The sequence below is a fragment of the Lithobates pipiens genome, unplaced genomic scaffold, assembly GCF_037356315.1.
Source record: "Lithobates pipiens isolate NorthernLeopardFrog02 unplaced genomic scaffold, aLitPip1_a1.2 Scaffold_23, whole genome shotgun sequence".
NCBI lineage: Eukaryota > Metazoa > Chordata > Amphibia > Anura > Ranidae > Lithobates > Lithobates pipiens.
Genome location: NW_027507785.1, coordinates 97,352,221 through 97,379,478, shown reverse-complemented (window position 1 = coordinate 97,379,478; position 27,258 = coordinate 97,352,221). Strand labels below are relative to the sequence as shown.

Sequence of the window (27,258 nt, the reverse complement as noted above, 5' to 3'; positions counted from 1 at the left end):
TCTTCCAGGACAGCCAGATTCCCACTCGGTTGTGTCTAAAGTTATGTGTATTATGCATATGTTTTGCAGTGACGTCCTACGGCTCTTGAGTAGACTGACACAGGGCCTGGAGGACCACCCTTTTATATGGTGGGGGTAATGTGTTTCCTGTCCTGGTAAGAGGAGCCCTAGGTCTCAGGGGCTCTCCTGGAAGACTCTCAGAAAAGGAGTTACCGGTAAGTCTAATTCGGCTTTTTTATTTACCTGCTCTGTGCAATGGTATTGCACAGAGTGTCCCTGAACCTCCACTTCTGGGCTCGACCACCAGCCCTATTCACTCTTCCTCTTCTGTGTTTGCCCCCATAGGAAACGTCTTACAATGAGGGCAGGCTTGCGGGATCAATCCAGAGCCAGTGTGGCTCTACCCCACCCCCACGCTCCTTCCTCACAGGAATCGATTGACAGCAGCAGGAGGCAGCGACTCCCACTGCTGCCTCTGTGTCCTCTGAGGAGACGGAGCTGCAGATGGGCACAGTGCTGAATCAAGGTGAGACCCAAGATTTTCTCATAGTGTGTACGGGGCATAAGATACAGTGAGTGAAGCTGAGAACTGAAATATGTTTTTCTGACTCCCCAAGAAATATATGAAGCAGACAAGCCATTTCCTTTTACCACTTGTCCACAACAGATGTACTGTATCACTTATGAATGAACTGACCCTTTTAATGGCTTATTTTTGTTAAACCCAAAAGCCTACGACTATGCAATAACGTTTTTGCATTTTTTTTAAACAATCTCCAGTTTTTAACCCATCATTTCACTACAAGGTATTGCCCCCACATCTTGATTTAATCCTCTTTTAATCTGCATTCTATTAAAGGGCTGTTTTCAGTGTGCCCCAGTGACATGTACTGCTCCAGGGAAAGTGAGTTCTGATTGGTGTATGTGATCGATGGCAAGGCCGTCCTAGTGTAAAACTTTTTCCAACTTGTGTGTTTCTTCAGAGTCCTCCTCCAGCACTATTTGCGATTCGGCACTGCATCGCTTTAACTGAAAATTACGCGGCCATGCAACATTGCACCCAAACAAATTTGACAGCCTTTTTTTCCCACAAATAGAGCTTTCGTTTGGTGGTATTTGATCACCTCTGTGGTTTTTATTTTTTGCGCTATAAACAAAAAAAACACAATATTTTGTACTTTTTGCTATAATAAATACTCCCCAAAATATATATAAAAAAAAAATTTTTTTTCTCAGTTTAGGCCGATATGTATTCTACATATTTTTGGTAAAAAAAAAATCAAAATAAGCGTATATTTACTGGTTTGCACAAAAGTTATAGCGTCTACAAAATAGGGGATAGTTTTATGGCATTTTTATTTATTATTCTTTTTTTTTTTATTAGTAATGGCGGCGATCTGCAATTTTTATCGTGACTGCGACATTATGGTGGACACATCGGACACTTTTGACACTATTTTGGGACCATTGTCATTTATACAGCGATCAGTGCTATAAACATGCACTGATTACTGTGTAAATGACACTGGTAGGGAAGGGGTTAAACAATAGGGGGCAATGAAGGGGTTAAGTTTGTCCTAGGGAGTGATTCTAACTGTGGGGGAATGGGCTTCAAATCACATGACAGCGATCACTGCTCTCGATGACAGGGAGCAGTGATATCTGTCATATTACACGGCAGAACGGAGAAATGCCTTGTTTACATAGGCACTTCCCCATTCTGCGGCTCTGTGACACGATCGCTTGGAGACCAGCGGAGATTGAGTCCGCTGGTCCCGCAGGCACGTCACGCTGTTACGCCATAGTTTACCTTTACCAAAACACTGCCTATGCCAGGCATGTCCAAAGTCCGGCCCGCGGGCCAATTGCGGCCCGCGGCCCGGGTTTGAACGGCCCGCCTGGTTATTTGGACATACATATCTTTTGTGGGCCCCGACGATCTCCCAGCGCCGGGGCCACAAAAGATATATATGCTTCGGAAGGTACAGGGAGGACAGGACCGAGCGCCGTACACAGGAGAATTTCCTGTTTACGGGCGGCCTCTGTAATAGGAAGTCCTTCTCCTGCACTGCCATTGGACGACTGTTCTGTCCATCAAAGGAGGCGGGACTTTCTATTAAAGAAGCCGCCGTGTAAACAGGAGATTCTCCTTTGGCGCTCGTCAGTGCATTCCTGGCAATGGTGCTGCGTTCCTGGCAATGGTGCTGCGTTCCTGGCAATGGTGCTGCGTTCCTGGCAATGGTGAGTCATTCCTGGCAATGGTGCTGCATTCCTGGCAATGGTGCTGCATTCCTGGCAATGGTGAGGCATTTGGGGAGGCATTCCTGGCAATGGTGAGGCATTTGGGGAGGCATTCCTGGCAATGGTGCTGCGTCCCAGGCAATGGTGCTGTGTCCCTGGCAATGGTGCTGCGTCCCTGGCAATGGTGCTGCGTCCCTGGCAATGGTGCTGCGTCCCTGGCAATGGTGCTGCATTCCTGGCTATGGTGGGGGAATTCCTGGCTATGGTGGGGGCATTCCTGGCTATGGTGGGGGCATTCCTGGCTATGGTGGGGGCATTCCTTGCTATGGTGGGGGCATTCCTTGCTATGGTGGGGGCATTCCTTGCTATGGGGGGGCATTCCTGGCTATGGTGGGGGCATTCCTGGCTATGGTGAGTGCATTCCTGGCTGTGGTGGGTGTGTTCCTGGCAAAGGTGGGTCTGCAGATGTGCACTGATTAGGCTGCATTGGTGGGCACTGACCATTATTTTGCTTCACAGTTCTTTATTTAAACTTTTTTTTTTCCTGAAACTTCCCTCTTAAAGTGAAGGTGTGTGTTATACGCCAATTAATACAGTATGTACAAATACGCCCAAGCTCATTTCTTCCCACACACAGCCACAAAGGCAAGAGAATTCTTGTTGGGCAGTGTATTAGAGCTCGAACGAACACACTTAGACCGAATTTTAACGATTCAAAGAATGTCAGGCAAAATGGTCGGCCCTCGCGCATGTTCACTTCATCAAATCCGGCCCTCTTTGAAAAAAGTTTGGACACCCCTGGCCTATGCAGATAAGGGGTGTCTGTAGATGAAAACAAACTGTGCAGCTCTGACCAAAGTTGATTGCTTGTAGGCGTATGGGTGTAGAGTAGACCATTTTGATCCCACATGAACCTCATGAAGCCTGACTGGAAAACTCCTAGGCTGTATTTAAGAGACTCCATAGTATTAATGTTCACCTTCACCATTACAGGTTACAGGGAGATTTTTTTTCTGATTCAATCCCACTTCACATGCACTTTCTCTCCCCTGATCAAGGCCGTCTTTAATATTGATTGGGCCCTGGGCAAAAATTTTCTTGGGGGGCCCCCCTCCCCCCATGCAATTTCGCTCTCCACGTTCTCTGAGTTGTACAATAAATAGCAGCTAGACTTAAAATCAGTTTACTGTATCAGATCAGGTAGCGATTGGGATTGGTTGCCAGAGGTTACAGTATATCATTACCACTTATTGACTGGTTGCTAGAGGTTACAGCACACATTAAGGCTCACTGATTAGTTGCTAAAGGTTACAGCACATGATTTCTGCTTGTTGATTGGTTGCTAGAGATTACTGTACAGTAATACTGCTCACTGGTTGCTATAGTTTACAGCACATCTTCTCCTCTCTGCAGGGGGGCATGATATGCATATGAATGCCACCTTTATTTACCTATCAATGCCCCTGGGCTCAGATATTTACATATGAGTGCTGCTGCTATTTACATACGAATGACGGTTATTTACACGTATACACAGGGTCTGCAGGGGAGTCATCTTTACGCAACAATAGGGCAGAGCTGGGCAGCATTAGTAGCAGCACCTACACAGATATCGGGACACAGCACAGGTCTAAAACTTCAAGGGACAAGGACATTTAAACTGGAATGGTTGGCAAGTATAAAGCAGCTGCTTTGTGCCCCACAACAATGACAGGGCCCAGGGCAGCTGCCCCTTTTGCCCTGCCTTAAAGACGGCCCTGCTCCTGATGCAGTAGCTCTGAGCTCCGCATTGAGAGCTGCTCCTGATGATGAAGATGTTCAGTAACAGCTAAGTGTCTCTTAGTTAATGTACTTAGCAACGTCCTGGAAGTTTTCCAGTCAGGCTTCATGAGGTACGTTAATGGCCTACACCTATAGCAATGGCATTTAACTCTGGTCAGAACTGCACAGTTTGTTTGTTTTTGTCTACAGAAGCCATCTTTTTTTTGTGTGTTGTACATAGGACAGCCCTTTTACTTGAATGGGCTGCCCTTTTCATGACAAACGCACCAAAGGCACTCATGTACAAATTTTTTACACCGAGCCAGACGTATTTGTAGACGTGGGTTTTGTTGCCATTTTCACACGACAAACACAGCAAAATCACAGTGTATACACTGTAGAGAGCAGTGTAACCAAGAAAACCTGAAAAAAAAGAGAGCACCGGCTCTACAAGCTTGTTTAATTTCATGTCTTCAATGACATGAGCCAAACATTCAGATTCCATACTGCTCTGCACCCATGTAATCATTGGAGAATAACACTGCAAACTGTTAGAATAGAGTGAGGAATGCCTCCCATGTCATTTCACATAGTCTACATTGATGGGACCGTAGACATCAGGCTAACATCCACAATCTGCAAACATGCATAATAAAATAAAAACCACACCACACAAAGATAACTTGGATACAATTAGGCCACGGCCTGGTTTATTGGTTTACAACAAAATTATATATCATCTCATGAACTTTATTACTTACATAATTTTTTCAAACAAAATGCATCTTCAGAATTCACCAAAACTCAACCCAGCCACTAAGACTTGAGTTGACCATCATCTCTTCTTTAAACATATTCTCACATATCCCCTTTGACTCTCTGACCAAAGGGACCCTACCGCATAAACCGGGTGCGACGGGGGGGGGGGGGGGGGGAGCTCTTCTGACGACTCTAGTCAGAGGGGTTCTATAAATAGCCCTCAAAACAGCTTCCAGAAGGTTCCAAGGACACCTGACCCCATCACCTTCCACCCTCTCACCTGGTAGCTTCTCTCTCTGTGGCCAATAGAATGAGCCCCTTTATGTAAATATATATATATATATATATATATATATATATATATATATATATATATATATATATATATATATATATATATATATATAATTGTATATATATAATTGTTTTTTTTTTATTATTATAATAGCCAACAACACGGTCCCATGAGACAAGGGGGGCCAAAATGGGCTGCCCCCCCACACCACATTCCACAAGCATTCGGCCCTTTCCAGTCACAAGATATTTCAGCCTATTATAGACTTTGACAGGGTGCAGGCAGTGGGGTCGGATGCAGTACCTGTGCCTTCCAGGAGTACAAAAATGTCAGCACAGCAGCTAGACGCTCATGTGCAACAGACCTAACCCATCCTGCATAGACCCCCGGATGTAAATCGAAGAAGAGAAAACTCTTGGGACTGGAATGTCATGTGACCGCTGCTTTAGGTATGTAAAAGGACATTGAGATGGTATTTTAAAGCCAGCGGTCAATTTGAAGGGGGTGGGAGGGGTGTTGGTATTATCCCCAATGAGGGGATAGAAAGCTTCTTGAGGTTCTGTGACTTCAATAAGCCGTCAGACACTCTTTGCTTGTAGAGGACTCCTTTATTGGCTTTGGAAGATTTCCTGAGGTTGCTGCTGGTGTATTCTTTTAATGTATGGGGTCTGGGAATGTTCCTTTTAGCATTCATGGGCTAGTTTGTCTCCAGCCCTCTTTTTCCCGGATGCTTTTGGGAACTATGCAGTAGTGATAAATGGGCACCATGGACAGAGTTGATATAATGTCAGTAAACTCTTGTGCCTCGTTCATCTCAGTCCTTCCCTCCTGGAGATGTTGAATAGCCAACAGCATGTCCTGAGCCGGTCTTCTCCAGTGGTGGTTGAAGAAGCAAATTGCAACAGACTTGTGCTGTCCGCTGATCCCGATTCTAAACAGTCCTGAGCAGATGCCATCTTTTTGCTAGTTGGCAATACATCGGAATGGGTAGGACCATATGCATTCAGGGAAAAATGCTAATACCATGCAACAAAATGCTCTGTTTTTATCTGGAGTTCCACTGATTCTCACAAATAAATACATAAATCTTAATTTTTGCCCGTTTATCTAATATCTGTAGTTTTTTCAGATGAAGTTTGGATATACCTTTTTTGCATAGTTTCATTGTCCAATGTAAGTGTGTTTGTGCCATACTTGGCTGATCCTTGTGGAAGTTGGAAATCACTGTAGTAGGCACTGCCAACATCAACTGGATGGCAGAATCTATTAGTTTTATTTTCTTCAGCCTGTGGACTGGTCGAGTGAAAGCTGTGCGTGTATGGCTAGCATTATTATAAATAAATGTAGCAGCATTAAGGAATATGTGGAAGAAATATGGAGAGCTGCGCCAGTAGCACTATATATTTAAAATAACTGTATAAATAAAAACATATAAAGGACATATGACATTCATACAGGATAAATGTCTAATTGCCGAAAGCAACCACTTAACGTGCATGTAATAATCACAAAGAAATATATGAATAGAAAATATATAATCTATGTGAAATGAAGACTATATATGAAAATGAACGTAAAAACTATAAAATTAAAGTCCAATAAGATGTTCCAATATCGCAGCGATTAGCATGTCACCACCGTGAATCCACACACAACTGAAAATCTGTGCCCGTCACCGGATAAGTGATGCGCTTACCAGATATATAAACAGTAACAGCCTTAATGGTATTAATCCGAATCAGAGTGGTTAGAACATCAATCAAGGTTCTTGCATCCATATAACCCTTAACGCAGGTATATGGCAATACCCCAGCCTTTAGAGCTTCAATGGTCAATGGTCACGTGTATCACTGGTAACACCTGAGAGCAAGAAGAGAACGAGGACCATGAGGAGCAAGGTGTTCCAGCGTGCATTCAACAAAGAAACCAACCAACAATCTTCTTGATGTCAGGTAGCCATTGTAGCCTTAGACAAACGGAATGTTTGTTAAAGAATATGTAAACCCAACACTTCATATTCCCGATATGTGCCTGCTGTACCATGTACTTGTGTGAAAAAGTATCCTGTTCTCTTTCTATTGCTTCCTTTGTGTGAAATCCCTGGTGATCCTGCCAGTCCCTCTGCTTTCCTGTCAAAAAACTGACCACACTAACCATGAGAGTACAGTGCGGTCAGTTCTCTAACTGTGCTGGGAACTCAGCCTGCAACCCTCCAATGATCAGAGTTGTCTTGACACTCCTCCCCTGTAATGCCGCAAACACGCATGATCGGAATTCTTGTCGGAAAAAGGTCTAATGGTTTTCCTGATGGAATTCCGATGGGATTTCGATCAAGCTGTCTTGCATACACACGGTCACACCAAATTCCGACCGTCAACAACGCGGTGACGTACAACACGTACGTGGGGACTATAAAAAGTAAGTTCAAAAGCCAGTAGCCAATAGCTTCCATCTCGTAGTTGAATCTGAGCAAGCGTGAGTTTTTGCGTGACGAAATTGCATACACACGATCGGAATTTACGATAGAAAGTTTTTCCATTGGGAAAATTGAGAACATGCTATCAATTTTTTGCTGGCGGAAATTCGGACAGCTAAATTCCGATGGAGCCCACACACGGTCGCATTTTCCGATGAAAATCTCCCATTGGTCTTTTGCTGGCTGAAATTCCGATCATGTGTACACGGCATAAGTCATTCAATGAGACATTCAGTGCACTGCTGTTTCTCCTCCCCCAGCTCTTATGCCGCTGAGAGCTAATGTGATCACTTATAAAAAGGGGGAAAAAAATTGTTTTTAATGTTTTTATATATCTATACACAAATGTTTAACCTTTCATTTCTATTTTAAACTTTAAGAATTGATTGCCTTCAAAAGTGCAAAAAAACAAAACAATATCAGTGATATTATATCAAAGTTTGTAACAATTGCAATATCCTTCAAAGTACATAGTAAATCATAAAGTAATCTCTTGTAGTTTTTGTGCAAGCCCTCTAAAAAAGCTCAAATAACTATACAGTTGCAAGTGCAAAAAAACGCAACAGCAAGTGTCCACAAATAAAGTGCTAAACCACTCCAAAATTCTGAATCACTTCTTACTGAGAACAAAAATTGTCCATGATTTATCAATAGTAGACTGCGTTGCTGTTTTTCCAAGTGGTGATGCACTCCTTTCCCTTTCCCTTCAAGTGAATTTACTCACCAAAATGAATTGACCACTTAAAGCGGAGTTCTTCCAAAAAAAATGAAGTCAGCAGCTACAAATATTGGAGCTGCTGACTTTTAAAATAAGGACACTTACCTGGACAGGGCACCTGCGATGTTCTCACCTGAAGCCGACCTGTCCCTTGGCTACTGAGTGCACAGGCCAACATCTTCAGTAAGGGAATCAGGAAATTAAGCTTTGCGGCTTCACAGCCTGGTTCCCTACTGAGCATGCGTGAGTTGCGCTGTGCATTCTGAGTGGTCCCTCAGGACAGCGAGGAGGGCCAAAGGAGGGGCCAGACATGACGTAGATCACCAGAAGTGGGGGAGCCAACCCCTGAAAGGTGCCAGATGTGACACCGGGGGGGGGGGGGGAATCCGAAAAGCAGAAGTTCCATTTTTGGGTGTAACTCCGCTTTAACTTAATAAGTTAGTCACCAGTGCTTATACTCTTTGTCCACCAAGGGTCTCCCTATATCAAATCATCTCCACAAGAGGTTTGAGTGGATCCATATAAAGAAAGGAAGACAATGGGAATCCTTGAATAAAATCATAATTTATTAAAAATTAAGGTACCATATATACTTGAATATAGGCCGACCCGAATATAAGCCGAGGTACCTAATTTTACCACAAAAAACTGGGAAAACGTATTGACTCGAGTATAAGCCTAGGGTGGCAAATGCAGCAGCTACTGGGTAAACAATGCCCATCTGCAGCCTCACTGTGCCCATTTGCAGCCTCACTGTGTGTCAGGGCTGGCTTAGCCCTTCCTCCTCTGGGCTGGCCGCTCAGCTGTCGGCTAATTGCCAGCTCTCTTCTCTTTCCACAGTTACCAGCTGTTCCTAATGATGCTCGTCTGACCTGCCTATTTAAAGCCTTCCATCTCACTTTTGCTTTGCCTTCATGTTGGTCACATCACAAGGAACCATCTCCTGCTGTTTGTTTTCAAGACTTGCTTGCTGACATCCCCCCTGGCTTTTTATCCTGCTTGCAGTTGCTCTCCTTGGATCCCTGACTTCTGGCCTGGCTGATTTCCCGATCTGGTTAATGAACTTTGGACTGGCTGACTACCCGATCTGGCTACTGGACTCTGGCTATGCTTGACTACGCTTTTTTCTATTTGCCTTTTTATTTTTATTAATAAACAAGTGTGATTTGATTGTACTTCTGTCTCTGTCTGTTTCATGGTTTCTGACACTGTGCCCATCTGCAGCCTCACTGTGCCCATCTGCAGCCTCACTGTGCCTATCTGCAGCTGCTCCTTTGATAACTAAAACAGCGGGTGTCCCGCTGTGTCATGCAGTCTGTTTATCGGCCAACCATTGTAACAAAACCCTGCCTCCTCCTCGTTTGTGATAGACGGAACACTGATATAATGCTGGGAAACTGTATCAGTGTTCCATCTATCATGGCCTAGGAGGAGACGGGGCTTTGTTACAATGGACGGCCTCCGAATACTACAGCTACAGAAGGGCACAGGGAGGCTGCACCCTCACTCGAGTTCCTCACTTGAATATAAGCCAAGGGGGGGTTTCATCCTAAAAAAATGTGCTGAAAAACTTGGCTTATACTCGAGTGTATACAGTACATAAAATCAGTCTACTCACAAGTGTCTTGCCTATCCTGGCAACCAATATAGATTGCTTTGCAAAGTGTCCAGAATGCCGCTCCACACCTGCTGTTGTTACGGCGCAAGCGCGTGTTCCACCAGGCATAATTGATGTCAGGCCAGACCCCACCCAAAGCATTTCCCCATTCACGGACGTCGTCAGGAGCACCCTCCTTCTCCAATACTAATATATTTGTCATTTACATTAAATGAAGCCTTACAACTATATACAACTATATGCATTGTTACCCTGTTTTTAAAAGTCAGTGTATTGTAATATTCTTGGATTTTTTTATTGCAAATGTTGCTGCCTCTATGGGCTTCCATGAGCAATTTCTGTCTCTCAGAGAAGTTCCCACTGACACCATTGAACTTTTTAGTTATCTGTAGGGGGGCAATTCTTCCCAATGACCACAAGTGTAAGGAGCCTTCTTCCCCCTGGCCATCACACTAATCTATCATGAGTTGTGGATGTAGTCATTTTTAGCAGGGGCACCCTGAAGCCACAGCCAGGTGCCCACAGTGACAATGCTGGCGCCGCAGAGAGGAGGGGGAGAGGAGCGAAGCTTCGCTCCCCCGCATCGCTGGACCCTGGGACAGGTAAGTGTCCAATTATTAAAAGTCAGCAGCTGCAGTATTTGTAGCTGCTGACTTATTTTTTTTTTTTTTTAAGCGTAACTCTGCTTTAATCAAACACAATCAATTTTATGGAAAGGCAAAGCGGAACTAAAGTAAAAAAGTAAGACCCTGCACCAGGAAGAAGCCTGGGAGAAGATACCAGCAAGGGTGTTAGTTGAAGGGAATCGCCCAGATGGGACTTTAAAGACACTATGTCACACAGATTAGTTAAAAGACATATTGTCAATCTGTATTCTAATACAAAAACAAATATATTAAAAATGTAATACAGCTTGTGGAAAAAGGCGTCACAAAATCCAAAGACAGTATCATAGATGATGCAAACTTTTATGATGTATTCCCATTTAGCCAACGCATTTCAGAGATATATAACTTCTTCAGAGGTGTAAAGGATATCATATCTAATTAAGTAAACAATAATGATCATGAAGAGAAAGCCATAATGATTAAAAACGTGTGATTGCCACTATCGAGCCCACCAGCCCGAGGGCTGCCCTGATCCTTGATCCCATCAAGGGGAGCATGTCGACCACTGGGGCCCCTGGATGTCAATCACAAAATCTACAGGTGATTTGAAACAAATACACTATATTACCAAAAGTATTGGGACACCTGCCTTTACACGCACGTGAACTTTAATGGAATCATAGGATTCAATATTTGTTAATAATAAACGTAAATAGAACAAATGTAGTCGAACATAGCCAAAGTTCAGTAACCGGAACAGATAGTCAGACAAGCCAGAAAGTCAGGAATCGGCGTAGTGGAACAGCAAGCAAGATCTGGAGCCAGAAGGAATATCAGCCAAGCAAGTCTTTAACAGGAGCACAGGATAAAGTCTCTGTGATGTTGCCCAAGGTGAAGTCAGAGATCATTTGGGCTGGATAGCTTAAGTAAGCAGGACTGATGAGCAGAATATCATCAACAGGTGAGTCACTGTGGAGTGATAGGAGCTGGCAATTAGTGACAGCTGAGCGGCCAGCTCAGAGAAGGAAGGGCTGAGCCCAGCCCTGACACTATGAACGCAAATGCTGGACTCGGGAGCGCGCCCGCAAGGTAACCCCCCGGGATAACGCTTTTCCTTGGGGGTTATACGATGCAGGGAGGAGCTACAAGCGCCACCGGGAGACCCCAGAAGTTGAGGTTCGGGGCCACTCTGTGCAAAACAAACTGTACAGTGGGGGTAAGTATGACATGTTTGTAAGGCTTTGTTTTTTGTTTCTTAAATAACAATCACTTTAACGTTTGCCTGCGTGTAAAGGCAGGTGTCCCAATACTTTTGGTAATATAGTGTATGTGGATGGCATATAACAAAGATCATGGACCGATATCTGGAATGTTAAGTAACAAGTTGTAGATGCCAGGCATGCTATCTGCCACCCACAGCCTGCCTGGCATCCAGTCCTTGTTACCATTCCAGATAACCGTCACACAGCTATAACAATAATATACAATTTGGGTTACTTTTATTAAAGAAATGTAGCAGATTAAATTTTAAATAAAATGTATGAAGGATTATTTATTTCAAAAATTATGTTTTTTTTATCATAATCAGTTTTTTTGTTTTTTTAGTTTACAAAAAACCCAGTTGTAAATAAATACCAATAAAAGAAACCTCTATTTGTCTAAAGAATAATAATTTCATTTGGGTACAGTGTTGCATGACTGAGCAATTGTCATTCAAAGTGTGAGATCACTGAAAGCTGAAAATTGGTCTGGGCAGGAATGAGGTGAAAGTGTCCAGTATTAAAGGGTTAGAGTCTTAAAAAAATCTTTCTAGCTTTACAATTAAAAACACAATGTAATCTTCCATACTGAAAGAGAGGAACATAGAATTTTAGATAAATGACAAGGCACAACCAAAAAGCCCCTCTTCTTGATTAGAAACACAGTGGCACCTTCTTAAAACAGAAGATATTTTCATGTCTCACTTCAATAACACATCCATAAATTAAGGGTTTATTCCTCATTTTAGGATACCCCTGTGGCCAAATGTACACCCAGAACAGCTGGTTTAAAGCACAGATACAGCCCAATGTGGTCCAGACTGCATAATTTCTAAAAATGCTTTATATCATTTCCAACACTAGATGGCACCCATGGTCTATGGAACATTTATTGTCATTTTTTTATTTATTTATTTATTTTAATCTAATTTTTGCATGAGTCTTCTATATACAACACATGCTTTAGTTTTGCAAAATTCTATTTACAAGCTGATCACACATCTTCTTAATTATGGTCATTTCATCATATGACATAACAACAGGTGCCGTTCTATCTGTTCTGTATTAACATAATTACCCAAATAATTATGTTAATGATTTTTTTTTATAAATACAATGCTTCATGAACACTCAAGAAAAGGGATAATTGGGCATGTATCACTGGTCCACAATCATGCTTGATTATCATCGAATTTAGGACATATTCCCTAGAAACAAATTAGATGTTTGGGTGGCAGAACAGAACATCCAGTTCTAATGCTGCACAACTACTTAAAACTGTCTGCAATTAGAGCTGTTTCAAAACCGATAGTAAAGGATATTGCTTCATTAGACTGAATATGTGAGCAATGTGCAAAGTTCCATAACCTATACTTTCCATCCTTATTCTTTCATTGGATTGAACTTTATCATTATTCGCCCTTGAACTGCCTTCTTAAATAAAGCTTTAAGTATTCCAATCACTGCTGTAGAACGTCCAAGTATAATAGTCATCTACTGGAGCTATCAGCAAACCTCTTGACAGCCCAACAAAAATTTACGGAAAGGCAACCTATCAATATTATATTAAATAATGATGTATCCCTGTGGCACAAGACGCAACATTACACTAATGTGATTATTCAACTTCTAGGATGTGGTTCAACCCATGATGGCCACGTTTTAAAGAAATATCAGTTCAGGCAAAATTGTGTTTTTAATTAGACCTTGAGGGGTCATTTATATCTATGCATTTTAATGCATGCGCTTAACAAGCATGTGCAGAGGTTTGCCAATGTTTTTAGTAATGATTCATATATATGCAGGATGTTTACATGCATTGGTAGTAAGTAAAGTAAGTACCGTATATACTCGAGTATAGGCCGACCCGAATATAAGCCGAGGCCCCCAATTTACCCCCAAAAAAACTGGCAAACTTATTGACTCGTGTATAAGCCGAGGGTAAGACATGCCTGTCCATCCCTGTGTGTGTGTCCGTCCATCCCTGTGTGTCCGTCCATCCCTGTGTGTCCGTCCATCCCTGTGTGTCCGTCCATCCATCCCTGTGTGTGTGTGTGTCCATCCATCCATCCATCCCTGTGTGTGTGTGTCTCCATCCATCCATCCATCCATCCCTGTGTGTGTGTGTCTCCATCCATCCATCCATCCCTGTGTGTGTGTGTATCCATCCGTGTGTGTGTGTGTGTGTGTGTGTGTGTGTGTGTCCAGCCTACCTGTGTCCCGAGCCTTTGTCCCGAGCCTCCGTCCCGTGCCTTGCCTCCTTGCCTCCGTGCCTCGCCGCCGTGCCTTGCCTCCGTCCCGTCCCGTCCCGTCCCGTCCCGTCCCGTGCCGTGCCTTGCCTCCGTCCCGTGCCCTCTTCGTCGGCGCCTCGGCGGCCATTGTAAAATTCAAAAGCTGCGCCGCCGCCTTCGCCTGTGATAGGCGGAACACTGAATTTCCCAGCAGCCTGTGTTCCGCCTATCACGTACATCGTATCATCCTCGTCCGTAGTACGAGGATGATACGATGTCCGTGATAGGCGGAACACAGGCTGCTGGGAAATTCAGTGTTCCGCCTATCACAGGCGAAGGCGGAGCCGGAGGCGCGGCTTTTGAATTATAGAATGGCCGCTGTCTGTCTGCTCGACACGCTGATCGAGCGGGCAGACAGCGATGACTCGAGTATAAGCCGAGGGGGGCACTTTCAGCCTCAAAAAAGAGGCTGAAAATCTCGGCTTATACTCGAGTATATACGGTAAGTAAACGTCATCTCCATGTTACCGCCTGCTGATCCATGTTAAAGGCCTTGGATAGAAATGGCAATGCATGTCATTGCATTATAAAGCTCATTAGAAAGAAAAAAACTTAAAAATTCTTTACAACACATGCACATAAATGTGAATCCTAGCTATTATTGTATATAGAAATCATGCTGCGCTAACTGAAACTTAAAAATAAAAAAAATATGATAAATTGCGTCAAAAAATGTCAATAAAATGATGGCATAATCAAACATATTGCATTCAAAACAAAGCCATAATATGGGCAAGCAATATCATGTGATAATAAATTGTAAAAAAGTCCCAGTAAGTCAGGGGTCGGCAACCTGCGGGCCGCACCCGGCCCGCCACCGTTAAATGTCCGGCTTGTCAGTGTACATAATGAATTCATGTGCACCTGGCCTGCGGACATTTTAACCACCTCGCACCCGTGCTATAGCTGAAAGATGTGGGCTTTAATTGCCGGAAGGGCGTCCATGTACGTCCTCCCGGAAACGTGCGGCCCCGCGGGCGCACATCAGGGAAAGTCTATGATGGTATGTCCCCTGTACACAGTCAATTACAGATGGACACAACGGCCATTTACCACGTGATCGGCGTGTCCAATGAGAGATGATCTCACATGTGAACATGTGAGATCATCTCTCATTGATGGCTCTCCTTCCTCACACAGAGTCCGCTGTGAGGAGGGAGAGCGATATGTGAGTATTCTACAACTGGTTCAAGTGCCAATACAGTTCCCAAACAGTGCCCACAGTGTCATCAGTGTGCTTAGTGCCCACAGTGTCATCAATGTCACTGTGTCATAAGTGCCATCAGTGTCACCGTGTTTTCAAAGTTTCCTGTGTTTTTTTCATTATTACTCTTCTGTTATTAATGTTTAAAAGTAAATGTTATTTAAAGTTTCTTGTATTTTGTTGATTATTATCATACAGTGGGATAGGGATCAGGGCACCACTATAAAGTGAAAATCATCTTAATGTGTAGCAAGGCAGTTTTCACTTTTTAACCCCAGCATCTGTAGCCGAGTGTCACAAGGAAAGGGTCCGGAGACATGCTGGAGCTGCATGAGAGCAATGGAGAGGGGAGTATACAGTAAATTTAACAAACTAAACGCTGAGGGGGGAGGGGACCTACAGTGATGCCAGAGGGAGTGGGCCTGCAGGCTGAACTGTCTTTTTATTAGGGAAGCACCTTAAAGTGAGGTAAACCTCTACAGTTATTATTACTATGTTATTATTATTATTATCTTCATTTATTAGCAGGTGAATGCGGCCCTCCATGCATTCACAGACATTGAATCCGGCCCTTATAAGAGAAGTGCAGCCTGAGCTTTTTAGCCTGGGCTTCTCCTAAGGGTCACAGGAGTGCAATTTGTTTTGCACTCCTGTGACCCGTTTTCAGCGGAAAGCAGACTGAAGTCCGCTTTCCGCTGACGTCACTGCCGTCGGAATGTGTCCTATCGGACCGTGTTGTCGGATAATCAGACTGTGTGTGGTATGCATCGGACTGTATCCGTCGGACCAAATTTTCCAACTTGCTGGAAATATTTTCCGACAAACTGGTCCGATAGGACATACTCCGATCATGTGTAGAGAATTTCGATCGGACAAAGTGCCACGCATGCTCAGATCAAATTCCTACATCAAAGCTATTGGCTACTAGCCTGAACGTAGTCCCATCGTAACGAAATTACGTCATCACGTTCTGAAAGATCGGATTTTTCGACAACTTTGTCCGACCGTGTGTATGCATTAGTTTCGGACAAGATCCGACGGACAAAATCCGACGGATTTGGTTGTCGGAATCTCCGACCGTGTGTACGGGGGCTTATGAGCGTGGAGGAGCAGAGCAGGAGAGATGCTGACTAATAGTCAGCATCTCTCCGCTCAGGATCTGTGAGAACCGAGCCATCGACGGTGTTCGGTAGCTGGGTTCTCAGTGCAGAGACGTCAGGGGACAGATGCAGCATCGATCTGATGCTGCATCCACCTAGGTAAGTATGAAAAAAACCCCAAAAAAAAACCCATACTTCTCTTTTAAGTGGAAAATGGCTGCTGACCCCTGCAATAAGTGAACAATCCTAAATGTGCAGATTTTTTTTTTTCTGTGATGTGAAGTGCTCTGCCAGAAGAAATGCCTCCACCGACCCAAAAAAGGGTAAGCACTTACTTCCACTGTTTGACCCCCTACTGCAAAGCTCAAACCCACATATTGATCTCCACCAGGAGGAACTTTTACCACAAGAACAGCAAGAGTAGGAGTCTTCACCAAATCAGCTTGTATATAGCTCAGAGTGGAAACCTTGTGGGAGCACAAAGCCCAGCCACTTTCTTGTATCAGATGATAACATGTCAAGATGAAGGGTATACCTTTCAGACTTAAAGTAGAGAGAAACTGACCATAGTGCTCACTGTGATAAAAACTATTTTATTTAAAAGCTAAATTGGACTCACATGAATATGGCAAACAAAAGCGCTCCATCCAATAAAAGTCTGTATTTGCAAATAATGCTGTCCAGGATCAGAAAGCCAGAAGCTGCAGTAGTATAGCTCAGATCCCTCCAGCTCACCGGCATGTGTTTGTTCCAGGATCACTGTAATGCGTTTCGTCATGAATGTCATCATCAGTGGCACCGTTTATTGGTACATGCAGCTTTGTTGTGTTATGGGCTGGTGCGGAATTTTATTTTTATACATACTTCTATTGTTCTCATCTGGTTCTCTTCTCATGTAATCTTCAATGTTCTAAACCTCCCTATTTCCCTCCAGCAGCTGTAATGACAAATGAAAAAAATCAAAATACCTTACACAATAATACAGTGTTCTATCGTATAATATATAATACATTTATACCAAACTACCAATAAATTCATCAAGAGCTCTTGACAGAGTCCTTGGTAGTTAAAACAGATCAAGTGACGTCATCACGCTGACTATAAGCACCAGTCTATGTGAGTTTCATGCTGGTAGTGTTTTTAGAAGTTTTAACAATTAACTTTTGTCAGTGTGACACATTGTATAGCTTCTGTTTTTATCAAGGATACTTTTCATCTGTATGGAAAAATGGAGGGAAGTTTTCTCATGCTGGCTACATACATCATATATAGAGGGAGACATAAAGTGCATTTTGACTATCCAGCAATAGAGGTCTATCTGATTCGGATAATTTGGATTTTACCTGATAGTGGAGTGCAGATTGTGGTGTTTGTAAGATCATCATTACATTATTGGATAACACAGATTTTGCACTTTTCACAATTTGTATATATTACTTATTGATTTACATGTTTAGTATAGCTGTTAACTTCCAATAAGTTACAATTGTACTATAGAGTATATTTATTATTAAGAGCCCTTTTACACTGTGCTGCCCTGGGCGTCAGCGGTAAAGTGGAGCTATTTTTAGGGCAGCCTTACTGTCGTTTTAGCGGCGCTATTTGGCCGCTAGTGGTGCTGTTTTAACCCCCGCTAGCGGCTGAAAAGGGGTTAAATCCGCCCGCAAAACTCTGCTGCAACTGCGTTTTGCTGACGGTATCGCAGCACTGCCCCAGTGTTTTAAGTGGGCAGGGGCGATTTAGCAGCCGTGAGTTCACAGCTCCTAATGCGCTGCAAAGAAGCTGCTTGCAGGACTTTTTCTGATGCCCTGCCAGCGCAGTGCCCCAGTGTGAAAGCACTCGGGCTTTCACTCCGGGTTTGCAGTTGAGGCTTCTTCCAGGCGCTATTTTCAGAGATAAAAACTCCTCAGTGTGAAAGGGTCTTATGGTACGCTATAGCTCTATATTAAATTCACTGTTTGGTTCTCTTCCCAGATATAGGTCTTATGATGACTGCCAAGTCTGTGACCACTCTCAAACTAGAAAAGATGCTCCAACCACTGGTGCTTGGTTGAAAAATTGATTGGTGAATTCTGTTTTCATTCGTTTTGTTGCCCAAAAATAATCAGAAGATAAGCTGGCATCAGGGTTTCGCCACATTGCTTAGACATACTGTACATAAATGCCTGATAGTAGTGCAAATGTCAGTGCAAGTATTTTTTGAAAAATATTTTGCAATGGTTAATCTGGATGCACATCAGGCTTATATATAGTCTAATTTTAATTTAGTACCCAGGAGCAATCATATTTGTTCATCACATGCAGTGTCTTTAAAAAGTATTTATACCCCTTGACATTTTCCACATTTTGTCATGTTGCAACCAAAAACATAAATGTATTTTATTGGAATTTTGTGTGATAGACCAACACAAAGTAGTACATAATTGTTAGGTGGAAGGAAAATGATAAATGGTTTTCAAAATATTTTTACAAATAAGTATGTGAAAAGTGTGGAGTGCATTTGTATTCAGCCCCCTTTACTCTGATACCCCTAACTAAAATCTAGTGGAAACAATTGCCTTCAGAAGTCACCTAATTAGTAAATAGAGTCCACCTACAACTATTCTGTGAAGCCCTCAGAGGTTTGTTAGAGAACTTTAGTGAACAAACAGCATCATGAAGTCCAATGAACACACCAGACAGGTCAGGGATAAAGTTGTGGAGGTGTTTAAAGCAGGGTTAGGTTATAAAAAAAATCCCAAACTTTGAACAGTGTATGGAAGTTTTGACTTTGGGCCACATAACTTGTCAATATTGCACAAAAAGGGACGTATAATATAATTTTTTCTTATAGACAATGACTGTAAATTTCTGGGATTACATAAAAGTAGCCTTAAAGTCTATCCCCGGGGGGGAAAGTAACAATGATCTCTTGCAGTGGGGCTGCATTGCAAGGGTTGAATGCTCCTTTATGTCCAAGAAGCGCTTTTACTTTTACAGTCCTCTGCTCCCCTGGCAGTTGAGCTCTCCTGTACTCCCTTACACTCTGACAACAGATTGTCCCTCTGTTTGGGAACAATTTATGTGTAAATAAAGAATTGTTAAATGAAAAGAACAGTCTGAAGTTTGAGTTAAATTTTGCGCTTTCACACTTTCCCCCCTGCAGTTGTTACGTTGTATATATGCGATAAACTAAACAACGACAGTTCAGATGCTCCAACCTCAATTCAGCCTGTTTCTTTCCTTCTTTGCCATCAAGTCCAATGTAGAGCCCTTAGCCATGCAATAGACACTATTGCGTGCGTGTCCTCTCTGTGTCCATTTGAGAGTCTATGTTAGAAATAGCGCCCATCAATGTAGCCTCGCCAGTGTCCCCTCCATGCAGCTTCACCAGTGTCCCCTCCATGCAGCCTCACCAGTGTCCCCTCCATGCAACCTCACCAGTGTCCCCTCCATGCAGCCTCGCCAGTGTCCTTTCCATGCAGCCTTACCAGTGTCCTTTTCATGCTGTGCGATCAGTGCCCCCTCCATGCAGCCTGATCAGCGTATGGGGGTTAGAGAGGAGAGCCACCAGTTAACACAGAGCAGAAATCTCCCTTTTACCCAGCGTCCGCTGTCATCAGATGTCTCGCCTCCAGTGTGATGTCTATCAAAAGAGCCAGTGTCCCCTCAATGCAGCCTCACCAGTGTCCCCTCCATGCAGCCTCGCCAATGTCTCCCTTCATGTAGCCCCTCTGTGCAGCCTCGCTAGTGTCCCCTCCATGCAACCTCGTCAGTGTTCCCTCCATGCAGCCCCTCCGTGCAGCCTTGCCAGTGTCCCCTCCATGCAGCCCCTCCGTGCAGCCTCACCAGTGTCCCTTCCATGCAGCCTCACCAGTGTCCCCTCCATGCAGCTTCACCAGTGTCCCCTCCATGCAGCCTGATTAGTGTCCCCTCCATGCAGCCTCATCAGTGTCCTTTCCATGCAGCCTCACCAGTGTCCCCTCCATGCAGCCTGATCAGCGTATGGGGATTGGAGAGGAGAGCCACCAGGAAACACAGAGCAGAAATCTCCCTTTTACCCAGCGTCCGCTGTCATCAGATGTCCCGCCTCCAGTGTGATGTCTATCAAAAGAGCCAGTGCAGGAGGCGGGACATCTGATGACAGCAGTCTCTGGGTAAAAGGGAAATCCTTGCTCTATGTGATCCAGCGACGCTCGCCCTCACCCCTTACCCTCCAAGGCAGCACAAAAATTTGATTTGTCCCCAGGGGCCCGCGACCGCAAGTTTTTTGTCCCTGAACCCCAAGCCGTTTCCAGCAGGTGGCGCTGGTGGGCCCCTTTCAGCGGCCGGGCCCTCGGACCATGTCAGACCGCCCCTGTAGACAGGTTTTCCAAAAAGAGGGTATTGTTTGTCTTGCAGCAGTGATGAAGTATCTTAACAATTGTTTTTTCCAGAAAACTATAGAGTACGGGAGAATGGATAGTAGAGCTATATTAGGGGAGTAAGATATAGACTCACCAAATATTTCTCTGTATACTTTATAAATCCTCTGCCAAAAGAGGAGATTTGTGTAGCAATCCCACTACCTGTGAATGTACGTACCTCTAGCCCTTTTGCATCTACAGGAATTGTCTTACACTGAAGGAAATATTTGGTGAACAGAAACAGGATCTCTATACCATCTAGTTCGAATTTTGGGGGGGGGGGGGGTTTTGCGCATGGCTAAAAAATAAAGATTTATGTGTAAACAAAAAAGACTGCCATTTCTCTGGAGTGATCTCACCAAGATCTCTAGACCATGCCATTGTAAAGTTGGGTAAAAATCTATTGAATTTGTACATTTCAGAAAGTCTGAGATGGGATATTTCCAAGAAAGAGCACTCCTTTTCAAACTTAGTAAGAGAACTACGTATTAAACCAGAGGAGGGAAGTTTTTTGCTTAAGGACGATATTTGTTAGTTCATAAGCCAGTTCGAGGTAATAAACTTTGGGCAAGTATGGGCTGGCCCTTATAAGGATGAATAAAGTGTTTATCTAGGGACCATGAAGAGCGAGAATAAGCTCCCACTGTTAGCGTTTTTATTCCTCTAGGTAAGGTGCGGTTATCAAAAATGGATTTCTGTTTCTAAAGTCTTAGGAGAAAGTAGTTGGATTTTCTCCTTTTTCCCTTTTTCTAGTGCTTCCAGAATCTATCCAAACTTAATTCCCTGGGGGCCTGAGTTATGCCTTCAGGTCCATCCTAATTTAAGGCCTAAGTGTAGCTGAAATTAAAAACAGAAATATTTGCACAATGGACATAACTTCGAGCTAGTAGGATGTATCCCTTGTTCTGATTCCTCTTTTTGTAGTTGAAATCTTACTCTGTTCCTGCTCCTCTGCCGTAATCTTCCTTTGCGGCAGGGCTGTCACAGACTCTAGTTCCACTTAGCTGTACCGTTCTACAAGTGAAACAGGATCTTTTATAATCAAGATTTTTATTAAGTTTTGTATATAAGTCAAAGAATACAGAATACAAAAATATACAGTTGTGCTCATAAGTTTACATACCCTGGCAAAATTCATGATTTCTTAAATAGAGTTTGAACACTGCTGATTGGTCTTCTCAATTCCTTGGATATCTTTTTATATCCCTTTCCTGTTTTATACAGTTCAACTACCTTTCTCCCGCAGATCCTTTGACAATTCTTCTGCTTTCCCCATGACTCAGAATCCAGAAACGTCAGTGCAGCGCTGGATGAAAGACGCAAGGGTCTTTCAGGAGTCCAGAAACGCATTGACCTTTTATACACACGCTAATTACAAGCAAACAGATCACAGGTGAGGATGGTTACCTTTAATAGCCATTCAAAGCCCTTTGTGTCAACTTGCGTGCATGTTATCAGGCCAAAATCACCAAGGGTATGTAAACTTTTGATCAGGGTCATTTGGGTAGTTTCTGTTGCCATTATGATTTTAAAAACAGTAAACACAATCGATTGATAATAAATGGCTTCAGCCAAACACTAACAATGAGTGAAGGAAAAGTTTTTGTGTTATCATTCATATTCTCTGAAAAATGGCCAAGAAATCATAAATTCTGCCAGGGTATGTAAACTTAAGAGCACAACTGTACAAAGTGCACTTATCAGGTTCGTATAGCATGGACAAGTCTAACGTGAAACAGGATCCATGAATGGGATGATCCAGGTGGATGATGGATAGCTCTGTCCCCTCCATTCACAGATTTTGTTTCATTCATAGAAGCTTTAGTATGGCTTCTATGAATGGAGTAGCTGGGCAAAGATTGCCTTTTTGATGAGAGCCTGTAACAACCCCTTAGTTGTATTAACCCACAGAAGATTAGGGCGATGAGGGTGTGAGCAACACAAAGGACACCTCCTAGAACAGTGGTCATCAACCCTGTCCTCAGGGCCCAGTAACAGGGCCAGTTTTTAATGTATTACCTTGGGGAGATGCAGACTAGAATGCTGCAATCACCGAGCAGCAAATGATATCACCTGTGATGTATTTCAGTTATCTTGCAAACCTGGCCTGTTAGGCTGGGTTCACACTGCTGCGGCTAGGAGACCCGGATGTGATTCGCACCGCACTGCAGTGCAAATCACATCCGATCTCTGTGCGATGCGAGTTCAGCCATACAGATAGTATGGCTGAATTCGCATCGCACCTGCTCCAAACTCGCACAGGACCCTTTTTTTGGTCCGCATCAGAATCGGATCGCATGGGTGTTCACACCATGCGATCCAATTCCTGTCCGAGTTTGCAGATCGCACTGCGATATGCGAACTGATCTGGGGGTGTCATTAACGTTTCACTGACACTCCCAGCAGTTCGCATAGGGTGGTGTGAACTGCCGCCAGGAGGCATGCAATGCGGGAACCCGCCGCGGATTCGCGGCGTTCCCGCATCCCTTCAAGGTGAACCCAGCCTTAGTGGGCCCTGAGGACAGGGTTGATGACCACTGTCCTAGAAGACTGTAAGTTATGTCCCTTGTGCTGATTGTTCTGTTTTTATTATTTTAGCTACACTGGGGCTTTAATTGTATCTTGTGCTAATTGTTTTTTTTTAAATGTATTTATTCCAAACTGTAACCTCTAAAAATGTATGTATTCAAATCAGCTAAAAGCGAAATAAATGCCATAATTTGCGAGCATAGACTACAAAGGCAAAGCATTATGTTGCGCAAAATACACAACCACTCTGGTTAAAAAGGCAAAGATTTAATAATTGTTAAAAGTCTGACGGTTGAAATCTTTTTCCACTTCCTGTTCTTTTGCATTAGTATGGAATTATCTCAGCTATTGCGTTTATTGTTTTTTCCTGCTTATTCTGTATTGTATAAAACCTAAAAAAATAAAGAGGTAGCAAACAAAAAGGCAAAGACTCCAGTACTTAAGTGGTTAAAGCTGTTCAAAAGGGACAAGGAAAGAAGTCTAAAGTATAGTCCATATTTTATTCATAATACCCTATGTACTTTCTTCTTTCCAGTGATAATTATCACCAGCACCTTCCTACTAGACACGTTCCATCTCCCAACCATTATAGCTGTAGGCTCCTCACAAGGCACAGCACTCAGATGAGCAGATGAGCATATGACAGATTGACAGCTCCTGCTATAAGGTATTTTTAACAAAGATAATTGGAAAAGTATATGTTTGTGAAGGTGAGGCAGGATGTTTGATTATATGCTAGGGGGAAAGATTCCCTCTAATTAAAGAATGTATTGTTAATTTTTTGCTGCCTACATCAAAATGAACGGCATCTCCCCTTTGCTCTGAAAAATTATTAATGATCATAGTGACAATATTTGTCAGTTGCAGTGTACTTCTCACTTATACAAATATTTATGGCAGCTTGAGTAAGCTGAGAGGATGAAACGCCTCAGTGTATGCCTCGGGCAAAAGTGCTGTTCCATCATCTGATTGCAGCATTGTGCAGGGCTTGCTGAAATGTATACACAATTAAACTGTAATTAATGTTTTGTTAAAAATTGATATAATGTTTATCACTGACATGCAATCCATTTTCTAATTTAATGCTATTACAAATGACTGCACTGCAGACACTCATCTAAAACTGGAATTTCTCCTGGCTGCATGGGACAACCAAGAACAGTTCTGTAGGCAGGATTAAAGAGAACTTTCATCTCCTCCTGTAGTTTTCCCAAAGCTGAACTTTTCTTTGTATACAAAGATCAACCGTCATTGTTTGACCATCTACTTTATATTGAGTAGACCTCCCTTTTGTTGCCAAAAAAAAGCCCTGACCCATCGAGGCATGGACACCACTAGACCTCTGAAGGTATGCTTTCGTGTCTGGCACCAAACTGTCCATAACAGACCTTTTAAGTCCTGAAAGTTGTGAGGTGGGTCCTCCATGGATTGGGCTTGTTTTTTTCAGCATACCCACAGATGCTCTATTGGATTGAGATCTGGGGAATTTAAAGGTCAAATTTACAGTTGTGTTCCTCAAATCTTCTTTGAAATGTTGTTGCAGTGTGGAAGGGTGCATTATCCTGCTGAAAGAGACCATTATCAAATAATATAATTTCCATGAAGAGGTGTACTTGTTCACCAACAATGTTTGGTTGGTATGTGTCAAGTAACATCCACAAGAATGACAGGACCTAAGGTTTCCCAGCAGAACATTGCCCAAAGCAATACACTGCTTCTGCTGGCTTGCCTTCTTGCCATACTCTATCCTGGTGCCATTTCTTCCCTAAGTAAGCGATGCACCCAGTCATCCACCTGATGTAAAAGAAAACATGATTCATCAGACCATGCCCCCTTCTTACATTGCTCCATTGTCCAGTTCTGATGCTCATGTGCCCATTTTCCTGTCCATGGACTATGCACATCAATAGAGGTTAACGAGAACAGGTCCCTTTGACCATTCAAGGTAAAGTGACAGGTTCTCTTGCATGTAGCTCCACTGCCCACTGATATATGCTGTGCTCAATTTGTTGGAGCTTTAGGTCTATTATCTGTGTAAGCTGAAAGTCAATCTGTGTTGGAGCTTACACAGAGCTAACAGCATTATCCCCAAACGCTGCATCTTGGAAGTAAGTACTCGTTCACACCGGTGTAATTTGTTATGTTTTGGATGTCACACAACAATGCATGACAAGAAGAAGTACATTATTCTCAATGGGTCCCATTCATACCTATTCAGTGTGCTTCTATAGGTGCATTTTTAGCCCAATAGGCTTAAACTTCAATTTAAGAGCATGGGGGGTCTGATTTATGGTTACCCACAGTGGGTACATATTGCATACTTTCTCTTACTGTAGTTTAATTATTACATTTAAATTGATTCCATTAATTGCATATTCATTTATTTTATTTACCTACAAGTATGGATTTGTCCCATTAATAGCAAATAATTTCAAAAGGTTTTATCTCTATATCTCTGCAGAATAGTATGGCCTGGTAAGCACACATCATATACTATCATGGTCACCTGGGCTTTACACAGCTGCTATCCTCGTTTTGGGTGCGATTCCTCACCTCAGCCCCGGGGAAGATCGATATCCCTGTCCTCTGTATCTCCTGGACAGATGTTTGGTATCACCTTTGGGCTGGACAGTAAGTTATAGCCCTCCCCCTTTTCTTGAGAGATGGTTCTCCGTTTAAAGGTTATCCCATATTTATAGATACTCTTGATCTAATTTCAGAGCATTTGTACTCCTGATGATTGGCAAGAGCCATGAAACGTGCGTCGAGTATACATCCAACTGATGCCCAGATCATTTCGACTTACTATGAGCAATTGCTAAAGTTTATTGGTTTTATGAATGGATGAGTATGTCTACACATCTGTATTGTTAATGATGTTGTACTGTACTTTGTAAAATGATTGTATATCTAAACAAATGTATTTAAAGAAATGTACCAAAGTAAATTGTGTCCTATATCTTAGTTTGACACTTTTTGTGATATAGTTTGTACTTAATAAATAAATATTTTTCTATTCAGCAACACGCCTCATTTAAAGTCCCATTTCCCCTTTTGAATATTCAATTTAAGAGCATGTCAAATGCATGTATATGTGTTTTAGTGCATTTTTTTGCCTAACAAGTTTCCTCCTCCTAACAACATCTACTCTAAACAGGCTTCATAGTAAGATGGAGAGAGCAAGACATTACCATTCCTGATACACCAACGCTACTTTGGCTATACTTCTCCTGTAAGTAACAGGAGTGCAGTTCATTCTGCACTGCTGTGACCCATTTTGAGCCAACAACAGGCTAAAGTCTGCTGTTGGCTGACATCACCACCATATGGCCAAGATCCACCCAGAGGCCTGGACCAGCACCTGGCTCAGCCTCTCAGCAAGAGCCTGAGCCAGTCCCCCCCACCCCCTCTACAGCCCAGATCTCCTCCAGTGAGTGCTGGAGGGACAGTCATGGCTCTCTGCTCAGAGTGGAGGGGGAGAACTGAGCGATCAGTGGTGTTTGATTACTCAATTCCCACTGTAGAGCCAGTGGCGGACAGATGCATTCACCTAGGGGATTATACATGTATTTTTTTTTTTAAGTCCATACTTCTCTTTTTATATCTCTCGAATTACTACATACAAATCAAAAAGAGTTTGCTAGGACAATTTCTAACTTGCATGCATGCTATTATCTACTATTGGCAGAATGGGCATGTGAAATGGATTCCATATGTCATACGGAGTGGATTGTCTCCTGAAAAATTGCAAATTGGATGTTTACAGGACCATATGGTGTATATGCATGTATATGTGTTTTAGTGCATTTTTTTGCCTAACAAGTTTCCTCCTCCTAACAACATCTACTCTAAACAGGCTTCATAGTAAGATGGAGAGAGCAAGACATTACCATTCCTGATACACCAACGCTACTTTGGCTATACTTCTCCTGTAAGTAACAGGAGTGCAGTTCATTCTGCACTGCTGTGACCCATTTTGAGCCAACAACAGGCTAAAGTCTGCTGTTGGCTGAC

General features: G+C 43.0%; 2 long non-coding RNA genes across 3 annotated transcripts in view; both read left to right on the top strand.

Moving 5' to 3' along the window:
• The window catches only part of LOC143926971 (uncharacterized), a 47,101-nt gene extending 46,319 nt beyond the window's left edge, over positions 1 to 782 (top strand). For both annotated transcript variants that reach the window (XR_013262174.1, XR_013262173.1), the window contains exon 3: positions 346 to 782. This is a non-coding gene — a long non-coding RNA (uncharacterized LOC143926971). The remainder of the gene's footprint in view (positions 1 to 345) is intronic.
• A 22,996-nt stretch (positions 783 to 23,778) lies between these two features.
• Positions 23,779 to 26,707, top strand: LOC143926970 (uncharacterized). The gene is made up of 3 exons (XR_013262172.1): positions 23,779 to 23,911; positions 25,706 to 25,875; positions 25,965 to 26,707. It is a non-coding gene; the product is annotated as an uncharacterized LOC143926970 (long non-coding RNA).
• The last annotated feature ends 551 nt before the right edge of the window (positions 26,708 to 27,258 follow it).